General features: G+C 44.4%; 1 pseudogene; it reads right to left on the bottom strand.

Annotated features, from left to right (window-relative positions):
* Window positions 1-996: 996 nt before the first annotated feature.
* LOC141120753 (U2 spliceosomal RNA) lies at window positions 997-1,129 on the bottom strand (annotated as a pseudogene).
* Window positions 1,130-18,938: the final 17,809 nt, after the last annotated feature.

Genomic DNA, 18,938 nt, shown 5'->3' with positions numbered 1-18,938 from the left:
ACAAAAACTTCCACCAGGTGCCAAAAAAAAGTGCACACATATAAAGAGTGAAACACAAAAACATGCAACGGGTGTTCAGTGTCCTCCACTAGAGAAAGACCTTACCCTGATCCCCCGGGGCGTTAGGCTCCAGACAGAGACTGAGGTACTTTACAATGGGTCCATCTGGCCGAAACCAGGCAGACCCCCGTTCTCTGGAAGGTCTGCCGAAACAGACCCACCCAAGTACTAGGTGGGGCTCCCACGAAGGGAGACCCCCAAAGGAGAGGGCGAACCAAGCCAGAAGGCCTTTGTCCACCCCTTCCCAAGACTTTCAGGGTAGGCCCGAGGACCCACACCCTACTCATCACACAGTGACAAACGTGTATACACTACAAACAAAAAAAATACAAAAAAGTGACAAACACAGGGATAAATAAAAAGAGTAGGGAGATAGGGAGGTGGGAGAGTGAAAGTGACCATTGTGTAATACAATGGCCGGCCCTCCGGCCAGGAATAAAAATTTCCCCTGGTCCTAGCCAAAAGGCTCGGCCCAAGAGCCAGGTGTGAAAAACGTGTGTAGTGGTGAAGTGACCATGGTGCCATAAATCAAAGTGCCTAAACACTGTGACTGTACGGCACCCCTGAACTGCCACTTCAAGGTCACATTCACCACTGGCTTTTCAAAGCAACCCTGACCCACAGCCCAGACCACAGCAGCCCCCACCCCAACTAGGAAGGCCTGGAGTTCAGGAAACTTGTTGAGAGCCCTTTACCATCAGGCTCCACCATCGTTCCATCCCTCCTGCTTAATTACATTCGGGAAATACTGACACCCCCCCCCCCCCCGAAGGAGGAGTAAGCGTTCTCTCACGAAAAAACTGGCTGGAGCTAGAGCTACCCCAATCTAGGCCAGAAGGCCAGGGACCCAACCCTCCGGATCAGACCCTGTGGTTCTCCATCCCCATCAGAAGGCTTCCCTTTCGGCTACAAACCGCTCCAGGTCACCTTTACTCCAGCAGGTTTTGCATAGCAACTGCCATCCCATCTCTACTTTGCCATAGATCAGGGACAGAAGCAAGCTCCACCTCCTGGAAACTGATAAGAACAGATAATACACTTGATCTTAGCCAAAAGGCCGAGAAGCGAGAAGTGTGGAAGGTAGCACTTCTCTTTTACTCTGAATCTTCAGGCAGGGACATAATCTGGCAGAGAGATTGGAAAGATCTCTTTTCTGACCAGCAGAGTGCTGCAAGGGAGAGTGGTACTGATTTTATAGACAATCCGGACACCTGGAGGGAGCTCATGTGACATACACCAAGCTCCCTGATTGGTTGGAAAGCCAGTATCACGGGACTTCTGCAAAGAGTGGTAAGAAAATGATGATTGGGTGTGAATCCCAGGTTCTTTACCCCCATTTTCCCTTCTAAGTTTTTCCAACCTGTATTCAAATTCATACAGATAAAGTGCAGGTATCATCACTGCAACATCTGACCTTTAATACCTGCCTAGCCTGTAGATCAGGGGTCTCCAAACTTTCTAAACAAAGGGCCAGTTTATTATCCTTTATTATATATGGCCAGCGGGATTGGAATATTTTGTGTCATCAGTGAGAGGAAACATCACCATGTTTGGTATTAGGAGGAGCAATAGTGTCCCGTTGTTGGTGCCAGTGGGAGAAATGGCTTCCCATTGTTGTCAGTTGACAGAATAGTCTTCTATCAGGGCCAGATAAAGGCATGCAAAGGGCTGCATCCGGCCCCCTGGCCAGTTTGGAGACCACTGCTTTAGATTGTCACAAATGTAATTTATTCACGAAACAGGTGATTATGGACAATTAAATAAACAAAAACGTGCGCTAAGAATAGTATATGTGCAAAAAACAAATCGCATTTAACCACTTCAGCCCCGGAAGGATTTACCCCCTTCCTGACCAGAGCACTTTTTACAATTTGGCACTGCGTCGCTTTAACTGCTAATTGCGCGGTCATGCAATGCTGTAACCAAACGAAATTTGCGTCCTTTTCTTCCCACAAATAGAGCTTTCTTTTGATGGTATTTGATCACCTCTGCCGTTTTTATTTTTTGCGCTATACACGGAAAAAGACCGAAAATTTTGAAAAAAAATGATATTTTCTACTTTTTGTTCTAAAAAAAATCCAATAAACTCAATTTTAGTCATACATTTAGGCCAAAATGTATTTGGCCACATGTCTTTGGTAAAAAAAATGTCAATAAGTGTATATTTATTGGTTTGCGCAAAAGTTATAGCGCCTACAAACTAGGGTACATTTTCTGGAATTTACACAGTCTTTAATTTATGACTGCCTATGTCATTTCTTGAGGTGCTAAAATGACAGGGCAGTACAAAACCCCCACAAATGACCCCATTTTGGAAAGTAGACACCCCAAGGAAATTGCTGAGAGGCATGTTGAGCCCATTGAATATTCATTTTTTTTGTCCCAAGTGATTGAATAATGAAAAAAAAAAAAAAAAAAAAATTACAAAAAGTTGTCACTAAATGATATATTGCTCACACAGGCCATGGGCCTATGTGGAATTGCACCCCAAAATACATTTAGCTGCTTCTCCTGAGTATGGGGATACCACATGTGTGGGACTTTTTGGGAGCCTAGCCGCATACGGGGCCCCGAAAACCAATCACTGCCTTCAGGATTTCTAAGGGCGTACATTTTTGATTTTACTCCTCACTACCTATCACAGTTTTGAAGGCCATAAAATGCCCAGATGGCACAAACCCCCCCCAAATGACCCCATTTTGGAAAGTAGACACCCCAAGCTATTTGCTGAGAGGCATGTTGAGTCCATGGAATATTTTATATTTTGACACAAGTTGCGGGAAAGTGACAATTTATTTATTTTTTTATTTTTTTTTGCACAAAGTTGTCACTAAATGATATATTGCTCACACAGGTCATGGGCATATGTGGAATTGCACCCCAAAATACATTCTGCTGCTTCTCTTGAGTACGGGGATACCACATGTGTGGGACTTTTTAGGAGCCTAGCCGCGTACGGGACCCCGAAAACCAATCACCGCCTTCAGGATTTCTAAGGGTGTACATTTTTGATTTCACTCTTCACTGCCTATCACAGTTTCGGAGGCCATGGAATGCCCAGGTGGCACAAAACCCCCCCAAATGACCCCATTTTGGAAAGTAGACACCCCAAGCTATTTGCTGAGAGGCATGGTGAGTATTTTGCAGCTCTCATTTGTTTTTGAAAATGAAGAAAGACAAAAAAAAAAATTTTTTTTTTCTTTTTTTAATTTTCAAAACTTTGTGACAAAAAGTGAGGTCTGCAAAATACTCACTATACCTCTCAGCAAATAGCTTGGGGTGTCTACTTTCCAAAATGGGGTCATTTGGGGGGGGTTTGTGCCACCTGGGCATTCCATGGCCTCCGAGACTGTGATAGGCAGTGAAGAGTGAAATCAAAAATTTACGCCCTTAGAAAGCCTGAAGGCGGTGCTTGGTTTTCGGGGTCCCATACGTGGCTAGGCTCCCAAAAAGTCTCACACATGTGGTATCCCCGTACTCAGGAGAAGCAACAGAATGTATTTTGGGGTGTAATTTCACATATTCCCATGGCATGTTTGAGCAATATATCATTTAGTGACAACTTTGTGCAAAAAAAAAAAAAAATAATAATAATTTGTCTCTTTCCCGCAACTTGTGTCACAATATAAAATATTCCATGGACTCGACATGCCTCTCAGCAAATAGCTTGGGGTGTCTACTTTCCAAAATGGGGTCATTTGGGGGGGTTTGAACTGTCCTGGCATTTTATGCACAACATTTAGAAGCTTATGTCACACATCACCCACTCTTCTAACCACTTGAAGACAAAGCCCTTTCTGACACTTTTTGATTACATGAAAAAATTATTTTTTTTTGCAAGAAAATTACTTTGAACCCCCACACATTATATATTTTTTTAAAGCAAATGCCCTACAGATTAAAATGGTGGGTGTTTAATTTTTTTTTTTCACACAGTATTTGCGCAGCGATTTTTCAAACGCATTTTTTGGGGAAAAAACACACTTTTTTACATTTTAATGCACTAAAACACACTATATTGCCCAAATGTTTGATGAAATAAAAAAGATGATCTTAGGCCGAGTACATGGATACCAAACATGACATGCTTTACAATTGCGCACAAACGTGCAGTGACAACAAAATAAATACATTTTTAAAAGCCTTTAAAAGCCTTTACAGGTTACCACTTTAGATTTACAGAGGAGGTCTACTGCTAAAATTACTGCCCTCGATCTGACCGTCGCGGTGATACCTCACATGCATGGTGCAATTGCTGTTTACATTTGACGCCAGACCGACGCTTGCGTTCGCCTTAGCGCGAGAGCAGGGGGGACAGGGGTGCTTTTTTTTTTTTTTTTTTTTTTCTTTATTATTTTTTTGCTTTTTTATCTTATTTTAAAACTGTTCCTTTCATTTTTTTTTTTTTTTAATCATTTTTATTGTTATCTCAGGGAATGTAAATATCCCCTATGATAGCAATAGGTAGTGACAGGTACTCTTTTTTGAAAAAATTGGGGTCTATTAGACCCTAGATTTCTCCTCTGCCCTCAAAGCATCTGACCACACCAAGATCGGTGTGATAAAATGCTTCCCCAATTTCCCAATGGCGCTATTTACATCCGGCGAAATCTAAGTCATAAAATGCTCGTAGCTTCCAGTTTCTTAGGCCATAGAGATGTTTGGAGCCACTCTGGTCTCTGATCAGGTCTATGGTCAGCTGGCTGAATCACCGGCTGCATTCTCAGGTTCCCTGTTGAGACAGGAGAGCCAGAGAAAAACACGGAAGACGGTGGGGGGGGGGGGGGGGGGGGGCATTCTCTCCCACTGCTTGTAAAAGCAGTCTAGAGGCTAATTAGCCGCTAGGATTGCTTCTACATGAAAGCTGACTGCTGGCTGAAAAGAATGATACCAAGATGATACCTAAACCTGCAAGCATCATTCTGGTATAACCACTCAAAGTCGTGAATGCTGTACCTGAAGACAAAAATATGGTTAACAATAAAGCACAGTAAACGGTAAAGTATAAAAAATTGCAGACCTGAAAAGCAAACATGATAAAACATAATAACAATAAAACATTGCAGAATAGAATACAGTAAAAAAGAGCAGAACAATAGAGAGAATAGAGAGAGAGAGAATAGAGAGAGAACAATAAAACGACAACTATTATTTTTTATTTTATATTTTTGTTTGTTTTTTTTTTTTTTTTTTACACTTTTTTTGTAACTGTAACTTTTATAACTGTAACCGGTTCCAGGTTCGGGTCTCTCAAAATGCGATGGCATCTTGGGAGACCCTGTGAAAGTGTGTCCTAGTCTGTGCAATGCTGTACCCTACGCTAATACTCAACTAGTGTATGGTAGCGTTCAAAACATTCACCAATGCAAAGACCAGGATTGTCAGGACAGGAGGGACAATAATAGCGGGTGTCACGCCTATATCCGCGCTTGCTGCAGACACAACATCTTTTTTGGGGGGGTTCGTCGGGTAGGGGTACTCGGGAGGACATAAAAATGCCTCTCATGCAGCCGACTGCATTTGGTTGGGGATGTGAATGGGGGAAGTACGGGCGCTGCAGAAGTGGTGGGTTCCCAATTAGGATTGGCGAATGCAGCAGGAAGGGCACTATGGGCATGACGGGCCTGTGTTTGTCTTCTTGGTGGCAGCGGGACACTATTTGTGCTTGCCACCTCACCAGCTTGAACTGCACTTATGGGACTCGCCACGTCACCAAGTGTTACTGCAGTGCTGGTTTGACTACGACCGGGGTGTACTAGGCCGCTGGCGCTTGCCAGTTCACCAAAACGCTACCAAAAAAACTGTTAACGATCGCAGGGATCAGGCCTGACTCTGCGAACGCTGCAGTTATGCATTTAGTGTTTTGTAAGTGACAGTGATCGATCGATACTGCACTTGGGTGGGCTGGGCTGGGCCGGGCGGAGGGGCAAAACGCAGGTGCTAGCAGGTATCTGGGCTGATCCCGCTAACACTGCGTTTTTGGGAACCCTAAACTGCTGGGGACGCCAGTATAGATCTGATCGGATCAGATATTGATCAGTTCAGATACTATACCACTAAGGGAGGTGTACAGTGCGTGCGTGGGTGTTAGCGGTACTGGCACTAACCTGACGCTGCCTGGGGCTGGTGCTTGCCAGTTCACCAAAACGCTACAAAAAAAACTGTTAGCGATCGCAGGGATCAGGCCTGACTCTGCGAACGCTGCAGTTATGCGTTTAGTGTTTTGTAAGTGACAGTGATCGATCGATACTGCACTTGGGTGGGCTGGGCTGGGCCGGGCGGAGGGGTAAAACGCAGGTGCTAGCAGGTATCTGGGTTGATCCCGCTAACACTGCGTTTTTGGGAACCCTAAACTGCTGGGGACGCTAGTATAGATCTGATCGGATCAGATATTGATGCGTTCAGATACTATACCACTAAGGGAGGTGTACGGTGCGTGGGTGTTAGCGGTACTGGCACTAACCTGACGCTGCCTGGGGCTGGTGCTTGCCATTTCACCAAAATGCTACCAAAAAAACTGTTAGCGATCGCAGGGATCAGGCCTGACTCTGCGAACGCTGCAGTTATGCGTTTAGTGTTTTGTAAGTGACAGTGATCGATCGATACTGCACTTGGGTGGGCTGGGCCGAGCTGGGCGGAGGGGCAAAACGCAGGTGCTAGCAGGTATCTGGGCTGATCCCGCTAACACTGTGTTTTTGGGAACCCTAAACTGCTGGGGACGCTAGTATAGATCTGATCGGATCAGATATTGATGCGATCAGATACTATACCACTAAGGGAGGCGTATGCTGCGTGCGTGGGTGTTAGCGGTACTGACGCTAATCTGACGCTGCCTGGGGCGACGCATATCACCGCCGGACGATCAGGGGGCTAAATCTTTATTCGGTAATAAACGGCGGGTTCCCTGACACTATAAAAAATAAACAAACTAACCAGCGTCACCCGTAACGGTTATACAGTGATCAGTGGTGAAAGGGTTAACTAGGGGGCAATCAAGGGGTTAAAACATTTATTAGATAGTATATGGGGGTCCCTGTCGCTATAAAACTCTGACGGCGAACCTAAATATTTACGTCCCTAACTAGCATCACCAGCGACACTAATACAGCGATCAGAAAAATGATCGCTTAGCGACACTGGTGACAGGGGGTGATCAAGGGGTTAAAACTTTATTAGGGGGGGTTAGGGGGGTACCCTAGACCTACAGGGGGCCTAACACTCACTGCCCTGACACTGTAACTGTCACAAACTGACACCAATACAGTAATCAGAAAAAAAAAAAAAAAAAAAAAAAAAACTGCTGGTGTCAGTTTGTGACAGGGGGGGGGGGGGGATCAGGGGGCGATCGGGGGGGGGATCGGGGTGTTTAGTGTGCCTGGCATGTTCTACTGTGTGTAGTGTGTTGGTGCACTTACATTGCAGTCTTCTCTCCTCGGCCCGGAACGGAAAATACCGAGCCGAGGAGAGATGACATCATTTCCTCTGCCTCTGTGTACAATACAGAGGCAGGGAAATGATCCCATTGGCTGAGAGCGATCGCGAGGGGGGGGCCACGAATGGATGGCCTCCCCCTCACCTCCGATCGCCGGGGGAGATTTGCCGACCGCCGCAGGCACCGGGGGGGGGTCCGATCGGACCCCCCACCCGCGGGCAGGCAAGGACGTACATATACGTCCTTTTGCCTGCCCGTGCCGCTCTGTCGACGTATATAGTCGTGCGGCGGTCGGCAAGTGGTTAAAGCAATCCTCATTAATGTCAATCATATATTGAAATAACCATTGACCAAAACAGCTGAGAATAATAATAAAGTGCAAAATGTGCTATAGTGTTAGCATACATAAATATATAGAGCAGTTTGTATAAAGTGCAAGGTATACTAGAGAGTGACCAAACATTAACAAACAAGCAGTTTAAATGTTCCCACATTCATTGCAGGGTAGCCCCTGAACAGTCCTGTGAAGAATAAACCACCTCAGCAGTGAAAGGAAAAAAATTAGTCCATAATAGAGTATCAGAAGGAAGAGAGAGGAAAGTTCCATAAACAATGCACCACTTCCAGGGGACAACCGAAAATTCCACGGTCAGTCAGATCACACAGCCCACAAGGTGCATGAAGAGGAAGAAGATGTCTATATGAGAGTTTCCCCGTACTCCAAGGAAGTATCAGATGGACTCTTACCCGAACTGATGGACCTCCCTTCGGGCAAGGTCGTACTGGCAGGCAGACTTAGCCCTCTGCAGGGACTGTGGATGGCTCCGAGTCCTCCGGTGTATCTTCCGTCTACAGCCTGGAACGAACCAATACTTCCTCTGCTTCCCACAGATGAGATGTTGAAAAGATAGAATGGATGTCCTGTTTCTGCAAAAACAGATACTCTGAACACGACCCCTCCTGACCGTGGAATTTTCGGTTGTCCCCTGGAAGTGGTGCATTGTTTATGGAACTTTCCTCTCTCTTCCTTCTGATACTCTATTATGGACTAATTTTTTTCCTTTCACTGCTGAGGTGGTTTATTCTTCACAGGACTGTTCAGGGGCTACCCTGCAATGAATGTGGGACCATTTAAACTGCTTGTTTGTTAATGTTTGGTCACTCTCTAGTATACCTTGCACTTTATACAAACTGCTCTATATATTTATGTATGCTAACACTATAGCACATTTTGCACTTTATTATTATTCTCAGCTGTTTTGGTCAATGGTTATTTCAATATATGATTGACATTAATGAGGATTGCTTTAAATGCGATTTGTTTTTTGCACATATACTATTCTTAGCGCACGTTTTTGTTTATTTGATTGTTGTTTACACTGATATTGGTGTTATATCCGTGCAGCTTTGAGCTTATATTATTTTGAAGCTTTAGCGCGGTTACACTTTCTGCTTTTAAGATTATGGACAATTGTCATGGTATTTGTAAAATATAGATCAACTGTAAGAAAAATGCCCCAATTCATCTATTTTTCCTGCTGAGCTGTCTGGGCTGAAATCAGATCTCTGATTTGTGTTCATAATTTCCTATTTAATGATTCATTTAGATAATTCATCCTATTATCATAAGCTGCAAACTGGGTTTCATAGAAAATAAGAAAAATTAAAAAATACTCAGCAATCATTATTATAAGAGTGTGTGTGTGTGTATATATACATATACTGTGTGTGTGTGTGTGTATGTATATACACAGCACATGCTAATACAATAGGAGGCACACACCTATGATGAGAATACAAATTGTCCCTAAAGTGAATAAAAGTCCCAGGTGACGCAGATCCTAAAATCTAGGGAAATTAGAACTGTCATTATGTCCTCATGCACATGGACGTTTTAAAAAACGAGCTGTAAAGCTAGGTTCGACGCCTGGAAAAACCGGCATTAAAAACGCGATTTTTACCGCGTTTTGCATTAGCGTTTTTGCCCGTTTTTCCGCGTTAGCGCTAAGAAGCGTTTTTTAATGAAAAACACATCTCTCAGCTATATACACTCCCAAATTTCCCACAATGCCACAGAAACCAAAGAAAATATGTAAATGAGCGTGTGTCGGTGCCATTTTGGTAGGAGAGAGAGAGAGGAGAGAGTGTTTCAGAGTCTGTTAAGTTTTCTGTATTTTTCTGAGAAATATGGATCCTGTCATGCAGAAGATCGATGAGGCAATCCTTCTGATAGTTTTGCGGAGGCAGTGGAGAATGAGACAGGAGGAGGAGAGAAGCAGCAGACGTCGATTTTGGGTGCATCCAATGGTATCCAATCGGTTTTCTACTGGGTACTTTGGCAACATTTATTCCCAACTGCGCTCATATCTGACAAAGTTCTTTAACTTTACAAGGATGTCAGTGCCGCTCTTTGATGACCTGTTGGAGAGGCTCAGGCCAAGGCTCACAATGATGGACACTGTGATGCGTAGCCCTGTGTCACCGAAAGGGACGGATGCTAGTGACACTCAGGTAAGTGAATCCACATATGGGAGTAGGGGTTAGGGTTACGGTTAGGAGATAGGGTTAGGGGTTAGGGGTAGGGGTTAGGGTTAGGGGTTAGGGTTAGAAGTTAGGGTTAGGGTTAGGAGATAGGGTTAGGGGTTAGGGTTAGGATTTAGGGTTAGGGGTTAGGGTTAGGGTTAGGGGTTAGGGTTAGGATTTAGGGTTAGGAGATAGGGTTAGGGGTTAGGGTTAGGGGTTAGGGTAAGGAGATAGGGTTAGGGGTTTAGGGTTAGGGGTTAGGGGTTAGGGTTAGGATTAGGATTTAGGGTTAGGGGTTAGGGTTAGGAGATAGGGTTAGGGGTTGGGGTTAGAGGGTTAGGGTTAGTATTTAGGGGTTAGGAGTTAGGGTTAGGGGTTAGAAGTTAGGGTTAGGGGTTAGGGTTAGGAGATAGGGTTAGGGTTAGGGGTTAGGGTTAGGAGATAGGGGTAGGGGTTAGGGTTAGGAGATAGGGTTAGGGTTAGAGGTTAGGGTTAGAGGGTTAGGAGTTAGGGTTAGGGTTAGGACATAGGGTTAGGTTTAAGGGTAGGGTTAGGACTTATGTTTATGCTTTTCTCTTTCAATAACTAAATTTATTATGTTATCTTAGGTTCCTTGCCACGGGACAAAGTTATGCTTCCTTGCATCATTACTTCCTCCTTGGCCTCTCAACGGTCTCAAAAATAATAAAGGAAACATGTGTGGCAATATGGGAGGAATTGCATAACATTGTAATGCCAGAGCCAACAGAAGACATCTGGGAATCAGTTGTGGACACTTTTTGGGAAAAAACTCAGTTCCCAAATTGTATAGGAGCCCTTGATGGGAAACACATCAGGGTGAAGAAGCCTCCCCACTCTGGATCGTCATATTTTAATTATAAAAAATATTTTTCGGTGGTCCTCCTGGCATTGTCCGATGCACACCTTAAATTTCTTTTTGTGGATGTGGGAGCATATGGAAGCCAAGGTGACGCCCGCATATTCCGCGAGTCGGCCTTCGGACGTCGTCTACATGAGGGACGACTCAATATTCCTGAAAGCAGGCCTCTACCCTGCACTGAAGAACCCAGCTTGCCATTAGTCATGGTGGCAGATGAGGCCTTTGGACTGGCTGAAAATCTTATGAGGCCATACAGTGGCACTGGTCTCAGCCGACAACAAAAAATATACAATTATCGGCTCAGCCGTGCACGCCGTGTTGTTGAATGTGCATTCGGGGTGTGCACGGCCAAATGGCGAGTTTTGCTGACAAGTATGCAATTGGATGTTGACAACGCCATTAAAGTTGTCCTGGCATGCTGCGTTCTGCACAATTTTCTGCGGGACAGTGACAGAAATAATGTTGAACAGGAGCCCATTAACCAACTTTAGAGGGTTCAATTTATGGACTTGCGTTTAACTGCACGTGTCATGAGCATTCGAAACCAATTTGCAGAATATTTTGAATCCCCTGATGGAGAGGTATCATGGAAGAATGATTATATCTAAAAAATATTTGCAATACATCTACCTTTGCTTTCTTGTGTTTTTTGAAATAAAAGCATTTAAAATTGAAGTTTGTTATTTTTAGGTCCATTTATCAACGATTGTTCAACAAGTCAATTTGACTCTGCCTTCGGGGTAAGCCTAGGCTAAGCCCAAAAAAGAGCAAGCTTACGCTTGTCCGAAGGCAGAGTACGATAGAGTCCTTTGCACTCTGCCTTCAGGGCAAGCAGAGTGCAAAGGAGTGCTGTTGTGCATCATATAAAAGACAAATTGAACACATATTTCAATCAAAAAAACACATTTAATAAAGGATTGGGATCACAACTGGTATTTCAAGAAAAAAAAGAATTTATTTTGGGATCACAACTGGTGATAGGTGGTGGTGGATGCTTGATTGGGGATTGGGGACGGGGTAATGGTTGGGCCTGGCGATCACTCCCAAAATCCTGCTGGTAGCGGGGTAGAGGGTATGGGGGCTGAAAATGGGAGGTGGAAGGTTGAAATTCACCATAGGAGTGCACGTTATGGAATGAGGTCTGGGACGGTATAGGTGGTGGTTGGCGTTGAGGAGGGGGCTGATAGTGAGAGGGGGGTGCTAGCACTGCTGAGGTCCCAGGGGCCATTGGGGGATCATGAGAAACATTATATGGATCGAATGGAGGTGGCCCGCCACTTAATTTTGCATGACGGTATTGCATTGCAATAGCGTACATTCAATCCATACAAAGTTTCTCTTGGTCTCCCCCAATGTCCTCCAGGATGTGGTAAAGGCTGCGGCAGAAGCAGGCGCGTGGGTTGTTGGTGTCTAAAAAGGCATCCATACTGCGCCTCTCCTGCCGCACTTCCTGCAGCAGTGCTAGCACTCTGTCATCAGCCTCTGGATTATAGCCGCCCCTCGCCTGACGTCCACGCCCACGGCCACGAACACTGCCACGACTGCGCTGCTCTCCACCTTGCTGACTGGCAGGAGACAGTGATTCCACAGCCCTCGATTCCTGCAAAAGAACAAAAATGTTTACATTGACATGTACATGGACAGACAGACAATGAGATAGACAGGCAGACCGAAGCAGTTACCTCATCTGTGCACTCAACACCTCCCTCACTGATTGGACGTGGAGATCCAGTGCTGGTCATAGGACTGCTTGGTCTCTGAACCTCAGCCTCTTCTAGTTCCACCTCTCTGAGTCTAATGTAAGGCCCCTTTCACACGGGACGGATCCGTGTTGATCCGCCCCGTGTTTATCCGCTGCTCAGCGGGGATCGCTCCGCTTTCCCCAGCTGAGCAGGCAGATGACAGGGCGGGACCCGCACACTGTGCAGGGACCGCCCTGTCAGATCTCCGCTCTCCCCTATGGGGGATCGGAGGAACACGGACCGTCTGTCCATGTTCCTCCGATCCGCTCTGCAGACGGATAGAAAAATAGGATTTTCTTCCGTCCGCAGAATCGGACGAGAGCGGAGGCGGACGACATCGGGTGTTAGCGGATGTACATCCGCTGACACCCGCTATCCCATAGGGATGCATGTATGTCCGTATTTCATCCGAAAACGGATGGATGAAATACGGACATACTGTCCACATGTGTGAAAGGGGCCTTAGAAGTTGTCCTGCAGACAATACAAATTGTATAAACGTAACTACTTTAGCCCGGACCATTCAGCTGGCCAAAGACCCGAGCACTTTTTGCGATTTGTCACAGCGTCACTTTAACAATGGTGGTCGTGCAACGTGGCTCCCCAAAAAATTTACGTCCTTTTTTTCCACTCAAACAGACCTTTTTTTATGTGGTATTTGATCACCTCTGGGTTTTTTTTGGGGTTTTTTTCTGAGCTATAAAAAAAGAGTGTAAATTTCTGTTTTAAATTTTGAATTAAAATTTTTTTAAGTAATGAATATCCCACAAAAAATAAATAAATATAAAATTTTCTTTTTGGTTTAGGCCAATATGTATATACAGATTTCAGTTAATAAAGTTTTTTTTGGCAAAAGTTATAGCATCTATGAAACAGGGGAGAGTTTTATGGCATTTTTCTTACAAATTTTTTTTTTTATTAGTAATGGGGGAGATCAGCGATTTTTAGCATGACTGCGACAATACGGCGGACACATTGGACAATTTGGACACATTTTTGTAAAAATTGTCATTTTTACAGCGATCAGTGCGATTAAAATTGCAATGATTGCAAATTTTTTTTTTATTAGTAATGGGGGAGATCAGCGATTTTTAGCATGACTGCGACAATACGGCGGACACATTGGACAATTTGGACACATTTTTGTAAAAATTGTCATTTTTACAGCGATCAGTGCGATTAAAATTGCAATGATTGCAAATTTTTTTTTATTAGTAATGGGGGAGATCAGCGATTTTTAGCATGACTGCGACAATACGGCGGACACATTGGACAATTTGGACACATTTTTGTAAAAATTGTCATTTTTACAGCGATCAGTGCGATTAAAATTGCAATGATTGCAAATTTTTTTTTTTATTAGTAATGGGGGAGATCAGCGATTTTTAGCATGACTGCGACAATACGGCGGACACATTGGACAATTTGGACACATTTTTGTAAAAATTGTCATTTTTACAGCGATCAGTGCGATTAAAATTGCAATGATTGCAAATTTTTTTTTATTAGTAATGGGGGAGATCAGCGATTTTTAGCATGACTGCGACAATACGGCGGACACATTGGACAATTTGGACACATTTTTGTAAAAATTGTCATTTTTACAGCGATCAGTGTGATTAAAATTGCAATGATTGCAAATTTTTTTTTTTTTATTAGTAATGGGGGAGATCAGCGATTTTTAGCATGACTGCGACAATACGGCGGACACATTGGACAATTTGGACACATTTTTGTAAAAATTGTCATTTTTACAGCGATCAGTGCGATTAAAATTGCAATGATTGCAAATTTTTTTTTTATTAGTAATGGGGGAGATCAGCGATTTTTAGCATGACTGCGACAATACGGCGGACACATTGGACAATTTGGACACATTTTTGTAAAAATTGTCATTTTTACAGCGATCAGTGCGATTAAAATTACAATGATTACTGTAAAAATTACACTGGCATTGACCTCTTCCTCTCCCTGAGACGATCGCCAGTGTGCCCGCGGACATTGAGTCCGCAGGACCCGCGGTCGGACTCATGGACCTCGCAATGGGAAAGCGCGCCGCCAAGGCGGCAACTTAAAAGGGATGTACAGGTACGCCCATTTGTGCAGCCGTGCCATTCTGCCGACGTATATGTACATGTGGCGTTCGGAAAGTGGTTACAATAGCCATGGAACATACTGCCTGAAAAGCAATGTACATAGGCAAATATATGAAAAAAACAAAAAACTTACGGTCTGGTATGGCTCTGCATATTTTGCCGTAAAAATAGCAGATTGCTGTGGTACACGTGTTGTTTCTTTGTTGGTGCTGGTGCTCCACTGCGTGCCGCCTTGTCTTCGTCCGTGAGGTCCCTCCTGACACGGTCACGTATGGACTTCCAGCGGCGCTGCATAATTTGGCCTAAAATAACATGGAAAACAAAGGGTTAAATATGCAATCTTCGTTTACATTACACACAAAAAGATCATGCATTCAAGGAAAATAGACTTACTTATTTCCTTTCTTTCGGCATTTCTCATTTGTTCCCAGCCAGGGGTAATGGCAGCACTGATGTCCTCCCAGGCTTTCACTTTACATATGTGGTCTCCATGCAGTGGATGTGCCACATCCCACAGTTCAGGATGGGCCTGTACCGCACTAATGAGCTCCACTTGTGAAACTGCACTTGCCATCTTCAAGTCACTAACCACAGTCACACGGCTGTGCAAAGGACTCTTGGGTAATCTAATGTCCAGACAGGAATTTCCTATTTTTACAAAGATTACAGTGTCCAATCATCTATTTTGAGCAAAAAAACGCCGGAGCTAAAAAACGCGCAAAAACGCAGCGGTCGCGTTTTTGCACGTTTTTCCGCGTTTTGCGTTTTTACAGCTCTAGCGCCGCGCCTCGGAACGCACTGGTCCTGGGTTTTTTTTACAGCTTAAAAACGCCTAGGCCATTTGCAGCTCAAAAACGTCTAGGTGGGCATGAATCCATAGACTAACATAGACAGGCGTTTTTAAGCTGTAAAAAACGCTCAAAAACGCAGCTGTAAAAACGTCCATGTGCATGAGGACTATTAGTCTACACAATTATTATAGCCAATTCATTGATCAGATTGTGTCAGTTAGCTAGACAGTTGATCTGCGATTACACCTGTGAGAGGCAGCACGTGATTGGCTGGAGAAATTTCAGATTTCAAATCCACGGTCTATTTTTAGCTACAGACAGCAGACTGGTCAGGTCGGTTATATAACAGACAATAATATGATCTGTATTTCACATTACAGTCATAAAGAATACAGTTTGCCTGTAGCAGAGGTAACAGGCCTTGCAGCTTTCACATGCGTTTGCAAATGTGTGCTAACTAAACCCCTGCTTTTAACAGACAGTTAGACAGGTTAATTTAGTTGGTCAGCAGACTGGTTGGTGAGTTGAGCTATGGAATTGTTTTGGTCTTACATGTATATGCCCCTCCATGTGCTCCTTGCTGTGAAGGCCAGTTATAGGTGGGGGGAGTGGCCAGTTTTTTGTTACTGTTCGTATATATGGTCTGGGGACACACTGGGCACCTTCGCTCCATTGTGCTCTTGCTAGGTGTCCAGTGTGCTCCTGTTCCTTTAAGGGGGCTTGGGCTGCCCCCAGGCTCACCTGCCCCACATCTATCCATTCCATGCATGTGCTTCCACTGTGGAGACACTTATAAATTTGTAGTGTTAGGACTGCAAGCAACACAGGGTGCCGTGACAAGGCCTTGCAGCTTTCACATGCGTTTGCAAATGTGTTCTAACTAAACTCCTGCTTTTAACAGACCGTTAGACAGGTTAATTTGGTTGATCAGCAGACTGGTTAGTGAGTTGAGCTATGGAATTGTTTTTGTCTTACAGAGGTAACAGGTAGATGATCACAATAGGCACAGAACAACAGTACAAACAGTCCAAAGAGCTCACAGGGAAATTCAAGGCATAAATAGGCAGACAGAAATCAGAGGCAGAGACCTTGATCCAGGGTATGAAGTTGTGGCCTTGTCCCCATTGACAGGGGGCTTCCCTGGCTGAATGTAACGAATACAAATTTATCTGAAGTTACAAATTATCCAAAATAATGAATTGAATGTTCCATTTGTTTAGATGCGGCATTTGTTACATAGTTACATAGTAGGTGAGGTTGAAAAAAGACAAGTCCAACCTATGTGTGTGATTATATGTCAGTATTACATTGTATATCCATGTTTGTTGTAGTTGTTCAGGTTTTTTTAAACTATCAATGCCCCCCCCGCTGAGACCACCACCTGTGGAAGAGAATTTCACATCCTTGCCGCTCTTACAGTAAAGAACTCTCTACGTAGTTTAAGGTTAAACCTCTTTTCTTCTCATTTTAATGAATGGCCACATGTCTTACTAAACTCCCTTCTGTGAAAAAGTTTTATCCCTATTGTGGGGTTACCAGTATGGTATTTGTAAATTGAAATCATATCCCCTCTCAAGCGTCTCTTCTCCAGAGAGAACAAGTTCAGTGCTCACAACCTTTCCTCATAACTAATATCCTCCAGACCCTTTATTAGCTTTGTTGCCCTTCTTTGTACTCTCTGCATTTCCAGTACATTCTTCCTGAGGACTGGTGTCCAGAACTTGACAGCATACTCTAGGTGCGGCCAGACCAGAGTCTTGTAGAGCGGGAGAATTATCGTTTTATCTCTGGAGTTGATCCCTATTTTAATGCATGCCAATATTCTGTTTGCTTTGTTAGTAGCAGCTTGGCATTGCATTCCATTGCTGAGCCTATCATCTACTAGGACCCCCAGGTCCTTTTCCATCCTAGATTCCCCCAAAGGTTCTCCCCCCAGTGTATAGATTGCATTCATATTTTTGCCACCCAAATGCATTATTTTACATTTTTCTACATTAAACCTCATTTGCCATGTAGTTTCCCACCCCATTAATTAATTTTCCACATCCTGCGGAGAAGTTATTGTCCGCAAATACAGTCATTGAACTACAGTTACAGTGACAGTTTAGGGAATTACTGATCCCACACCTGCTTCGGGTATATACCTTTGCCCTGAAGATGGGACAATTATCACCCTCTATGTCAGAGGCGCTGATTGTCCTCATTCCTAAACTCCACAAGGACCATCTTCTCTGTGAATCGTATAGACCGATCTCGCTCATTAACTCAGATGTAAAGATTCTGGCCAAAGTGCTTGCCCGACAATTGAATACAGTCAATACTACTGTTATTGGTGCAGATCAGACTGGATTCATCCCTGGGCGATCAACCTCCATTCATTTGCGCAGACTTTTTACCAATGTACAGGCGGTTCATGACACGGTTGGCTCTCGGGACGTTTTGACCCTAGATGCCCACAAGGCCTTTGACTCTGTCGAATGGCCATGCCTTCTAGAAGTCCAGGCTAAGTTTGGATTTGGCAACACCTTTATCAAATGGGTACAACTGCTGTATTTTAAACCTACTGCTAGATTAAGAGTAAATGCATCCTTATCCAATCCCTTTTTGATAAAGAGAGGCTCCAGACAAGGGTGTCCTCTGTCACCGCTGCTGTTCGCTCTGACGATAGAACCCCTTGTGGCACTGATACGATCCAGCGGGGAGATTAAGTGACTGATGATTGGGGGTCTGGAGGAAAAGGTATCCCTGTATGCTGACGACATGTTGATCTACTTAGCAGACCCCCAGTCATCTCTCCCTGCCCTGCTGGATATTATCCGGCGGTTTGGTCACTTTTTGGGGTTCCAGGTCAATTGGGTTTTTATCGCTGAAGCCAACCATGCAGCCACTGCTCTAAAAGTAGCAATCCTTACCTCTTAGGAATCCCTCCAGAACCTAATACATTGAATGTCACTTAGGTCACTTGAAGAAGGAGGGCGGCTGCCACGTCACTCGCGGCCTGTACGCTCAGGAAACGTGTGGCTTCCCAGTGACATCATCCCCCCTCGCCTGCATGCCAACTGCGCCTCAAGCCTCGTTCTAAGCATTCTCCACTGTAGCCGTCTTCTTACCATTCAGCGGTGTTGTATCGAGCACAATGTGCCCATCAAGCAGGAACGGACTGACAAACTGATGACTACCCCCATGCTGGGATTTAACCAATGCTTACTTATGACTTCACAAATGTGAGTTGCCTGTATTTAAAATGTTATTAAACTTGTCCTACATGTAGATGTAGGACAAGGGGAGATGCACCTCTTCCCTTGTGTCCCGCTCACCTGTTGATCATTACCTGCTCGTCGGTCCCACCTACAGCCAGCCTCTTCTGGCTTGTTAAACTGCCTTGTTCATTCCTTTTGTGCCTTCGCCTTGGTC

The sequence above is a fragment of the Aquarana catesbeiana genome, linkage group LG13 (assembly GCF_042186555.1).
Source record: "Aquarana catesbeiana isolate 2022-GZ linkage group LG13, ASM4218655v1, whole genome shotgun sequence".
Lineage (NCBI taxonomy): Eukaryota > Metazoa > Chordata > Amphibia > Anura > Ranidae > Aquarana > Aquarana catesbeiana.
This window is presented reverse-complemented; position numbering and strand designations above follow the sequence as displayed.